Genomic DNA, 11,994 nt, shown 5'->3' with positions numbered 1-11,994 from the left:
GGCCGGTAGTGTGGTGTGGAAATGGCTGCATCTGTCCTACAGGCGGCGCTGTGGCGGGGTTAATACAGAAGAAAGGGGCGGAAACAGCTCCGCCCATGGTGGGAGGCCGACATTGCAGGCAGGCGGGGAAGTAGAAAGTGATTGGCTAATCATGAATGATTGGCGGAGCCAGGACCCGGTACAGTAACGGCCTCCTTGGTGGGGCGAGAACTCGTTGCTGATTGGCGATGTCATGGTTATTAGATTGTGACGAGCTATGATTGACAGGTGAGACAGGAGGTAAACAGCAGGTCGGCGCGCAAATCGCGATGATTAATCAGAGTACTGTAAGCAGTGTGCACAATTCGATATAAAACGGCTCAGTTATCTACGGGTAAGTACACCTTACAACAAACAAATTGTCTTCTCTGGCGCGTCTCCTTTATATCTGTATAGTGCAACGGGACTTCACTTATTCTGTCCAACGAAAACCGTATAAAATGACTTTATTGTTTCTTTGTAAATATTGTTTCTACACGACAAGCGGATCAGTTGCCAGCGCGTTGTCAATCTAGCCCAGATTTCCTGACCTGGTATAGTTTTCTTATCAAAAGAGCGCCGTGTCATTGTAGCAGAGAAAGGGCCAGCATTTTTGTTGTGCTTTTGCTATTATGAATGTTAAAGTATAGGACGCTTTTGATGCACTCGATGCAGTTAGCTCACTTGTTCTCGTTTCCGGGACATGCCAGGGCAGCGGATAGAGGCAAAAACACATAAAGATAAACTTTGTTGTTGGCAAAGGTTTGTTTTGGACGCTCGGGATTTATTTATTTTACATGTTAGAGTTGACTAGTCGCTGTTGTCTTGTCTTTGTATTTATTGTTTATCTTCGATCGGGATCGTGTGCTCATTAACTAGGGTTCAGTGAGGAAATACAAACTTCAGTTTGGTGTTGGCAAGAAAGCATCGTGCCCCTGGAGCCAGGTTGCATCAACCAAGCCCGGTTTCGATCTGCTGCGAGTTGGGTCTGAGACTGACCCGGCGGAGTCCAAGGGGTCTGAGAGTGACCCGGCGAGTCCAAGGGGTCTGAGAGTGACTCGGCGGAGTCCAAGGGGTCTGAGACAGACCCGGCGGAGTCCAAGGGGTCTGAGAGTGACTCGGCGAGTCCAAGGGGTCTGAGAGTGACCCGGCGGAGTCCAAGGGGTCTGAGAGTGACTCGGCGGAGTCCAAGGGGTCTGAGAGTGACTCGGCGGAGCCCAATGGGGTCTTAGACTGACCCGGCGGAGTCCAATGGGGTCTGAGAGTGACCCGGCGGAGTCCAAGGGGTCTGAGAGTGACCCGGCGGAGTAAAAGGGGTCTGAGACTGACCCGGCGAGTCCAAGGGGTCTGAGAGTGACCCGGCGGAGTAAAAGGGGTCTGAGACTGACCCGGCGAGTCCAAGGGGTCTGAGAGTGATCCGGCGAGTCCAGGGGGTCTGAGAGTGACCCGGCGAGTCCAGGGGGTCTGAGAGTGACCCGGCGGAGTCCAAGGGGTCTGACACTCACCTGATGGGAACTCAGGTAGGGGATTTGTCCCTCGGCTACCTGGAGATACGGAGGAAGGGTGTCAGTCCTGAGCTGTCTGAAGGTATGAGGAAGGGGTCTGAAGTATGGGGGAGGGGTCTCAGTTTGTTTGGGGTACGGAGGGAGGAAGTCTTAGTTCTGAGCTTTCTGGGGTACGGGGATCTCAGGACTGAGCTGCTCTGAGTTATGGGAAGATCTCAGATTAACTTTACCCAGGAGAATCTTGAGGAGCTGCAGGCGGCGCTGAGAGAGATGCCGTCATCACCCTCCCTCTGGATCGCAATCTCTTTCTTCAGTGTAACTGCCCCCCATACACTCTAATGACTCATTCTGTACTATCTCCAGTGTAACTTCCTCATCACGTTCTCTATCGCTCACTTCACTCGCTGCATCTGCAGTGTAACCTTGTTTGTATATAACGTTGAATTGTAACTCAGTGTATCCCTGTCTGTCTCACGTGGCCTCTTTATCTGCATAATAACTTATACACGATCTGATGCAACTGTGTCTCACTCTGTATATCCTGTGTAACTCTTTCCTCACTCTATATATCCAGTGTAACTCTAATCCAATTTAACTCTATCTACGGTAACTTCTTTCTAGTGTAACTGTTAAAAACCACCTTATGAAATTGTCTGTATATCCAATGTAACTCATCCAGTGCAACTGTATGCTACACTCTTTATATCTAATGTATCTCTTTCAGTCACTCATTTTTTTTGTCGTACTTCACTCACTAACACTTACACCCTCCCTCTAATGTTAACCCTGTGTGTGTATACAGCTTGAACAGTACAGGTATCAGTGTTCAAGTACCGGAGGCTGTCACCTACCCTGTCCGCCCCTGATGAGTCATCTGTGTGTTAAACCTTTCATTTACCTCAAACTCTTTTCTCCCTCGGACTGTCTGTTATTTTATTATTTGATTCTCACCTCATTCAGCACTTTCCTGATGAGTTTCGAGGTTTAAAAAAAGGGGAGCCAGACAACTCTCTGTATCCTGCTTCCTCACACTTTAGCCTTGGGCTCTCCTTAATTTGGCCCAGCATTCTCTGATTCTTTGCTCGAGGGCGGGCGTGTTTGTGACTGCCGATTCTGCGTGTGCTGGATGTGAAGTGAAGCAATTGCTTCTGATTTTCTCCCAGGTCGCTCCCTGGGTCCTAGAGCCTGTTGGATATCAATTACAACTCCAGTCACCAGCAGCCAGTTATAAACCAATTACTACTGACTCACGGTCTAACATTGTTGTAAACATGAGATATTTTATCACCATTAACACCACATTAGTAGAGTTTTTTTCTACTTTTAGGAAGGTAGTAGGCATGGCTGGAAAATTCAGCATCGTTTTCGACCCTGGTGCATCCATCTCTCCCTTTGCCTCACCATGTGGAGACCGTGCCTTCAACCATCTAGGCCCGATGAACTGGAATTCCCTCCCTAAACCACTCTACCTTTCCACCTCCCACTCCTCCTTTAAGATCTTCCACTGGCAGCTGTTTCTTCAACCATCTGGGCCCTAAGCTCTGGAATTCCCTCCCTAAACCACTTGCCATTCCACCTCCCTCTCCTCCTTTAAGTCCTTCCATAAAATCCACCTCTTTGACTAAACTTTTACCCCTCCTAATATTTCCTCTGGCATCCATTTTTTTTGATTACCGCTATAAAAATTCAAGTTGTTGTTGTATTCCCTGCTCTTCTGCTGTGGCTCAGTGGGTAGCACACTCGCCTCTGAGTTAGAAGGTTGTGGGTTCAAGTCCCATGCCAGGGACTTGAACATATAAAGCTAGGCTGAAACTCCAGTGCAGTGCTGAGGGAGTGCTGCACTGTCGGAGGTGCTGTCTTTCGGATGAGACGTTAAACCGAAGCCCCGTCTGCTTTTTCAGATGGGCGTAAAAGATCCCGTGGCACTATTTCGAAGAAGAGCAGGGGAGTTATCCCCGGCATCCTGGCCAATATTTATCCCTCAACCAACATAACAAAAACATTATCTGGTCATTATCACATTGCTGTTTGTGGGACCTTGCTGTGCCAAATTGGCTGCCACGTTTCCAACATTACAACAGTGACTCCACTTCGAAAGTACTTCATTGACTGTAAAGCACTTTGACACGTCCGGTGGCCATGAAAGGCGCTGTATAAATGCAAGTCATTCTTTTTTCTTCAAAATAGTGCCCTGGGATCTTTTGCTTCCACCTGAGAAGGCAGACGGGGCCTCGGTTTAACACCTCATCCGAAAGACAGCACCTCTAACAGTGCGGCACTCCACTCCCTCAATACAGCACTGGAGTGTCAGCCTAGACTATGTGCTAAAGTCCCTGGAGTGGGACTTGAACCCACAACTTTCTGACTCAGAGGTAAGAGTGCTACCCACTGAGCCACAGCTAACATATTAGCTGCGCAGTGCTCCAGGGAACCCGCGCAGCCAGCTTGCTGGCTTTTCAATGCAAAAACCCATAAAGGGGCTGCGCAGCACCAAAAATAATTACAGGGAACATTGGTAGAGTTGTATTAGTAGAGTTCTTTTCTTACTTTGTAGTAGGTATGCTTTATTTACTGCCAGACTGTCATTTCTGTTTGTGATTGACTTCTCTCATTTGCCCTCTGGTCTTCCAAAAACGGTGAATCATCGTGGGATATGACACAGTCAAGCTCCACTAGGCACTTGAGCACAGAATCTAGGCTGACAGTACTAAGAAAGTGCTACATTGTTAGAGGTGCTGTCCTTTGGGTGAGCTGTGAAACCGAAGTCCCATCTGCCCTCTCAGGTGGATGTAAAAGATCCCACTACTTACAGAAGGGCAGGAGAGTTCTTCCCCGGTGTCCTGGCCAACGTCAACACAACAGATCAACTGGTCATTTATGTCATTTGCTGTTTGTGGGATCTTGCTGTGCACAAATTGGCTAATGTATTTCCCTGCAAAGCAGCACTGATTCACCAGAATGATACCGGGGTTAAAAGGTTTAAATTATGTGACCAGGCTGCATAGACTAGGCTTGTATTCTCTTGAGTATAGAAGATTAAGGGGTGATCTAATTGAGGTGTTTAAAATGATGAAAGGATTTGATGAGGGTGAATAGAGAGAAACTGTTTCCTCTGTGGGTGAGCCGAGAGCAAGGGGGCTTAACCTTTAAATTAGAGCTAGGCTGTTCAGGGGTGATATCAGAAAACACTTCTTCATGCAATGTGTAGTGGAAAACAAGAACTATCTCCTCCAAAAAGGTGTTGAGATTAATTGAAAACCTCAAAACTGAGATTGCTAGATTTTTTTTTGGATTAGTATATTAAGGGATATGGAACCAAGGCGGGGTCAATGCAGTTAACTTACAGATCGGCCATTATCTAGTGGTATGGCGGAACAGGCTCGAGGGGCTCAATGGCCTACTCCTGTTCCTATGATCGGCTTCAGTGTCTCACTCTCCGGCTGTTATTCTCAGCGGTATTTAATGCTGGGACAGTGCATCCCCCTCTTCTCCTGACTAGTTGCTAGGTCTGCTGTGGGAGAGAGGTGGGGGGAAGGAGAGGAATCACTTAGCAGAAGCCCAAATGCTTCCCTGGAGGATGAGTTGCTCCTGTGTCACTCTCAGTGTGCAACCCAAGAATGGTAATGTTGGCACTGTTCTAATCTAAGCCAATGTTCCCCCTGCTGGGGTACAGGTGCCCATCCATTATCACACTGTGGAAATGGCTGTTCTTCATGATTGTGCCCACAGAGTGTGTAGCCAAGCCCAATCCTGTCTGCACCTTATGGCTAGACACACACATGTATGCAAGAGCCACTGAGTAGCTAAATGAGAGGTATTGATAGCTGATTATCTTCTCCCTAGCTCTAGGGTTGCCAACCCGCCAGGATTATCTTGGAGTCTCCATGAATTTTAAGGATTAATCCCCAGAACACTGCTGCGAGCAACCCAGGAGAAAAATCATAGGGGCAATTTGTTTAAATGTGCATTTTTTTCATTTGAACACTTTTGTTTAATCGTTGCGAAAATATTGGAGATGGGAAGAAAGGCTGTTTGACTGACAGTCGATTCATCCATTCGAGTAACCAAGAGTCTGTTCGCTTCCAATTGGCGTGGGAAGGTGGTGTGCCAGCAGGATGGATGTGTCAGGCGACCAATGGTGGGAGCGTGGGGACAGAGCAGTGGGAGGTCAAGTGACAAAACCTCCTGGAATATATCCAACCAGAGTTGGAAACCCTACTTATGCCACGGCCCTTAGGACAATCATCGAGCCCCCGTCCCCCACTGCTACTCTGTTTGTGATTGCCTAAGAGAGCAATGATTGAACCTGGGGTATTCTGGTCTGAATTAGGGACATTGCGGTCTGCGTGACCCAGTTATACACTGCCTTTGCCATCAGGGGGAGCGCTTGCTGGAGTTCTGGGAATATTCCCTCTTGGCCATGGAATGGTGTGTGACACAGGGATACTTTAAAAAAAGAAAGGAGTAAGGGGGAGAAGAACAAAGGGACCGAATGGAACACAAAACATAAACTATTATGAAAGCCTGTGGTTTCTCTGAATTATGCAATTAAATAATTCATTGGGATGAAAGCTGGGCCTTTCTAAGTGTGGTATGCCACAGAGAGATAACTAATCACATAGTGGGCTTGTTCCCACACCACATAGTCAACTGGACATCTCTCCACTTGAGTCTGTGGGCGCAGCCTGACCGCACTGTACTGATCTGATCAGAGATCTTCCCAGAGTTTCACTAAATGGCCAGCATCACCCACTGCGGAGAGGAAATATCGAGGAGCATCCAAAATTTAATGCTCCTCCACTTGTCTAATAATATAATGGTAACCAGATGCAGGGAAGGTTTCTTTTTCTCTTTATTATGTTGGATCTTTTTGTGGGTGTCGATGGGGAGGAGATGGGCAGATGCAAGAAAGAATTTATATAGCGCCTTTTATGACCTCAGGATGTCCCAAAGCACTTTAGAGCTAATGAAGTACTTTATTTAATTGAAGTGTGGCCACTGTTCTAATGTAGAAAACACGGCAACCAAATTGTACACAGCAAGGTGCCACAGACAGTAATTTTATAATGAACAGATAATCTGTTTTTAATGATGTTGATTGAGGGATAAATATTGGCCAGGACATGGGGGAGAATCCCCTGGCCTTCTTCGAAAAAGTGTTGTGGGATATTTTACATCCACCTGAGAGGGCAGATAGGGCCTTGGTTTAACAGCTCATCTAAAAGACAGCACTTCTGACAGTGGAGCACTCCCTCAGTACTGCATTGGACTATCAGCCTAGATTTTGTGCTCGAGTCTCTGGAGTGGGACTTGAATCCACAACCTTCTGACTCAGGCGAGAGTGCTACCCACTGAGACACGGCTGACATCTAAGATATACTTGCATTCAAATTGTGCTTTGTAATATCTTAAAGTATGAAATAACAAACCAAACTGTTTCTGGCACTGTTGGCTGAGGGAGGAATGTTGTCCAGGACAATTCCCTTCTCTTCCATTAGTACTGTGGGATCACGAACACCCACTGAAGAGGTACACCGGGCCTCAGTTTAACATCTGCTCAGAAGAATGGTACCTGTTATAACTCAGCGTTCTCTTATTACTAAACTGGAATGGCAACCGAGACTACCTGCACAAATTCCAGAGTGCAGCCTGAACCCATGGACCTCTGACCGTAACTGAGAGCACGCCACTAGCTGAACCAAGTTGGCACACGTAAAGTTGGTACTGGCCCACGCCACAAACGCTGTTTTCTACTTCATAAATGTAGATTTCTCCCCTCCCCCTCTCCTCTCCCCCCACCCTCGCCTCCCCCTCTCCACTCCCCCCTCTCTCCCACCCTCACCTCCCCTCTCCTCTTCCCTCCCCCCACCCTCGCCTTCCCCTCTCCTCTCCCCTCCCCCTCTCTCCCCACCCTCGCCTCCCCCTCCCCTCCCCTCTCCCCCACACCTCTCCCCCACCCCTCTCCCCACCCCTCTCCCCCCTCCTCTCCCCTCACCCCTCTCCCCCACCCTCGCCTCCCCTCTCCCCTCCCCTCTCCCCCAACCCTCCCCTCTCCCCCCACCCTCGCCTCCCCTCTCCCCCACCCCTCTCCCCCTCTCCTCCCCTCTCCTCTTCCCATACCCCCTCCCTCCTCCCCATCGCCTCCCCTCTACCCCCACCCTCGCCTCCCCTCTCCCACTCCCCCTCCCCTCTCCCCACCCCTCTCCCCCTCCCCTCTCCCCCACTTCCTCCCTCTCCCCTCTCCCCCTCCCCTCTCCCCATCCCCTCTCCCTCCCTCCCCACCCCTCTCCCCCTCCTCTCTCCTCTCCCCCTCCCCTCTCCCTCCCTCCCCCACCCCTCTCCCCTCCCCTTTCCTCTCCCCCACCCCTCTCCCTCCCTCCCCCATCCCTCTCCCCTCCCCTCCCCTCTCCCCATCCCCTCCCCTTTCCTCTCCCCCTCCCCTCTCCCTCCCTCCCCACCCCTCTCCCCCCTCCCCTTCCCCCTCCCCTCTCCCCCTTCCCTCCACTTCCTCCCACTCCCCTCTCCCACTCCCCCTCCCCCTTACTCTCCTCCCACCCCCCTCTTTCTCCCTCCCTCCCCCCTCTCTTCCCCTCCTCTCTCATCCCCCACTCCCCCTCCACCCCTCCCCTCTTCCCCCTCCCCCCTCTCCCCTCCCCTCCCCTCTCCCCTGCCCTCCCCTCTCCCCCTCCCCTCCTCCCCTCTCCCCCTCCCCTCCCCTCTCCCTCTCTCCTCCCCTTCCCTTCCCGCCACTCCCCCTCACCCCTCCCCTCTCCCCTGCCTCCTCCCCTCCCTCCTCCCCTCCCCCCTCCTCATCCCCCTCCCCCTCCTCTCCCCTCTCCCCCTCCTCTCCTCTACCCCTCTCCCCCACTTCCCTCTCCCCCTCTGCCCCCCCACTCCCCTCTCTCCCCCTCCCCCCCTCTCCCCTCTCTCCTCTCCCACCCTCCCCCTCCCCTCACCCCCCTCCCCTCTCCCACCCTCCCCTCTCCCACCCTCCCCCTCCCCTCTCCCCCTCCTACTCCACCGCCCCCTCCTTCTCCCCTCCTCCCCTCTCCCTCTCCCCTCCCTCTCCACCCTCCCTCTCCACGTTCCCTCTCCCTCTCCCCCCCTCTCCCCTCTCACTCCCCCTCTCTCTCCCCCTCCCCTCTCTCCTCTCCCCACTCCCTCTCCCCCATCCCCTCTCATAGAATCATAGTCATAGAGTTATACAGCACAGAAAGATGCCCTTCGGCCCATCGTGTCTGCACCAGCCATCAAGCCCTGTTTATTCTAATCCCATTTTCCAGCACTTGGTCCGTAGCCTTGTATGCTATGGCGTTTCAAGTGCTCATCTAAATGTTTCTTGAATGTTGTGAGGGTTCCTGCCTCTGCCACTCTTTCAGGCAGTGAGTTCCAGATTCCAACCACCCTCTGGGTGAAAAAGTTTTTCCTCAAATCCCCTCTAAACATCCTGCCCCTTAGCTTGAAACTATGCCCCCTGGTTATTGACCCCTCTACTAAGGGGAAAAGTTCCTTTCTATCTACCTTATCTATGCCCCTCATAATTTTGTACACCTCAATCAGGTCCCCCCTCAGCCTTCTCTGCTGCAAGGAAAACAACCCCAGCCTGTCCAGTCTCTTTTCATAGCTGAAGCGCTCCAGCCCAGGTAACACCCTGGTGAATCTCCTCTGCACCCTCTCCAATGCAATCACATCCTTCCTATAGTGTGGCGACCAGAACTGCACACAGTATTCCAGCTGTGGCCTAACTCGCGTTTTGTACAGCTCCATCATAACCTCCCTGCTCTTATATTCTATGCCTCGGCTAATGAAGGCAAGTATCCCATATGCCTTCTTAACCACCTTATCTATCTGTCCTGCTGCCTTCCGGGATCTATGTACAAGCACACCAAGGTCCCTCTGATCCTCTGTCCTTCCTAGGGTCCTACCATTCATTGTGTATTCCCTTGCCTTGTTAGTCCTCCCAAAATGCATCACCTCACACTTTTCAGGGTTAAATTCCATTTGCCACTGTTCTGCCCATCTAACCATCCTGCCTATATCGTCCTGTAGCCTGAGGCTTCCCTCCTCACTATTTACCACTCCACCAATTTTCGTGTCATCTGCGAACTTACTGATCATACCTCCTACATTCATATCTAAATCATTAATGTACACTACAAACAGCAAAGGACCCAGCACCGATCCCTGCGGTACACCACTGGACACAGGCTTCCAGTCACAAAAACAACCTTCGACCATCACCCTCTGCCTCCTGCCACTAAGCCAATTTTGGATCCAATGTGCCAAATTGCACTGGATCCCATGGGCTCTTACCTTCTTGACGAGTCTCCCATGCGGGACTTTGTCAAAAGCCTTACTGAGGTCCATGTAGACTACATCAACTGCACTACCCTCATCCACACACCTAGTCACCCCCTCAAAAAATTCAATCAAATTGGTTAAATATGATCTCCCCCTGATAAAGCCATGCTGACTATCCTTGATTAATTCTTGCCTCTCCAAGTGGAGACTAATTCTATCCCTCAGAATTTTTTCCAATAATTTCCCTACCACTGATGTTAGGCTCACTGGCCTGTAATTCCCTGGTTTATCCCAACTACTCTTCTTGAATAATGGTACTACGTTAGCTGTTCTCCAGTCCACTGGCACCTCCCCTGTGGCCAGAGAGTTTGTGAAAATTTGTGTCAGAGCCCCTGCAATCTCTTCCCTTGCCTCACGCAGCAGCCTGGGATACATCTCGTCTGGGCCTAGGGATTTATCCAATTTTAAGCCTGCTAAAACAGCTAGTACCTCCTCCCTCTCAATGCTAATTTGTTCAAGTATATCACAACCCCCCTGCCTGATTTCTCTCCCCCACTTCCCCTCCCCTCTCTCCCCCTCCACCTCCCCCTCCCCTCTCCTCTCACCCCCTCCCCCATCTCCTCCCCCCGTCCCCTCTCCCCTCCCCTCTCCCCATCCCTCCCCCCCTCACCCTCTCCCCTCTGCTCTCCCCCCCTTCCCCACTCCCTCCTCTCCCCTTCCCCTCTCCCTCCCCTCTCCCTCCCCTCCACTGCCCCCTCTCCCCCTCCCCTCCCCCCCTCATCCCCTCCCCTCTCCACCCTCCTCCCCCTCAACTCGCCTCCCCTCTCCTCCCCTCCCCTCTCTCCCTCCTTCCCGCCCCTCTCCCCCTCCCCTCCCTCTCTCCCCCTCCCATCCCCCTCCTCCCTCCCACTCCCCCCACCCCCTCCCACTCCCTCTCCCCCCTTTCCTCCCACTCCCCCCTTCCTCCCCTCCCCCTCCTCCCCCTCCCCTCTCCCCCTCCATTCTCCCCATCCCCTCTCCCATGTCCCCTCCCCTCTCCCTTCCCTCCCCGCTCCCTCCCCACCCCTCTCCCTCCCCCTCCCCTCTCCTCCTCTCCCCCTCCCCTCCCCTACCTCTCCCTCCTCCCCTCTCCCCCTCCCTCCCTCCTCCCCCTCCCCTCTCTCCCCCTCCCTCTCCCCGCTCCTCCCCCTCCCCTATCCTCTCTCCTCCCCGCCCCTCTCCCCCCTCCTACCCCTCCCCACTCCTCCCTCCCTCTCCTCCCCTCCCCTCTCCCCATCCCCTCTCCCCCTCCCCTCACCTCCCTCTCCCCTCCCTCTTGCCCCCTCCCCCTCACTCTCCCCCCTCCCCCTCACCATCCCTCTCCCCCCTCTCCCCCCTCCCCCTTCCCTCTCCCCCCTCAACCCTCCCCTCTCATAGAATAATAGTCATGGAGTTATACAGCACAGAAAGAGGCCCTTCGCCCATCGAGTCCGCGCCGCCCCTCAAGCCCTGTCCATTCTAATCCCATTTTCCAGCTCTTGGTCCGTAGCCTTGTATGCTATGGCATTTCAAGTGCTCATCTAAATGCTTCTTGAATGTTGTGAGGGTTCCTGCCTCTACCACCCTTTCAGGCAGTAAGTTCCAGATTCCAACCCCTCTCTGGGTGAAAAAGTCCCCCTCCGCTCTCTCCTCTCCCCCCTCCCCCATCAACCCGTCTTCCCCCTCCCCACCTCCCATCTACCCCTCCTCCCCTCCCCTCTCCCCCCTCCTCCCATTCCCCTCCTCCCCATCGCGTCTCCCACCTCCCCCTCTACTCTCCCACTTCCCCCTCCCCTTTTCCCCCTCCCCTCCCCTCCATTCTCCCCCCTCCACCTCCCCTCTTACACCCCCCTCCGCTCTCTCCTCTCCCCCCTCCCCCTCCCCTCGCTACCCCTCTCCCACCACTCTCCCCACCTCCCCCCTTCCCTCACCTCCCCCTCCCCAGTCCCCTCTCCCCCTCCCCTGTCCCCCTCCCCTCTTCACCCCCCTCCGCTCTCTCCTCTACCCCTCCCCTCCCCACCCCTCTCCCCCTCCTCTCTCCCCCCACCCCCTCCCTCTTGCCCCTCCCCCTCCCTTCCCCTCCCCTCTCTCCCCCTCCACTCTCCCCCCGCTGCTCTCCCCCCTCAGCCCCCTCCCCTCCACCCCTCCCCTC

The 11,994-nt window shown here is 53.0% G+C and overlaps 1 protein-coding gene across 1 annotated transcript in view; it reads left to right on the top strand.

Moving 5' to 3' along the window:
- Positions 1–287: 287 nt before the first annotated feature.
- Positions 288–11,994, top strand: part of LOC147109581 (uncharacterized) — a 28,488-nt gene continuing 16,781 nt past the window's right edge. The window contains exon 1 of the mRNA XM_086004210.1: positions 288–373. The gene's annotated coding sequence lies outside the window, so the exon portion shown is untranslated. The remainder of the gene's footprint in view (positions 374–11,994) is intronic.

This window comes from Somniosus microcephalus, chromosome 12 (assembly GCF_052327205.1).
Source record: "Somniosus microcephalus isolate GS21.2 chromosome 12, FLI_Smic_1.0, whole genome shotgun sequence".
NCBI classification, from domain to species: Eukaryota; Metazoa; Chordata; class Chondrichthyes; order Squaliformes; family Somniosidae; genus Somniosus; species Somniosus microcephalus.
Note: the sequence above shows the minus strand (reverse complement) of the source record. Positions and strands in the feature narration are given on the sequence as shown.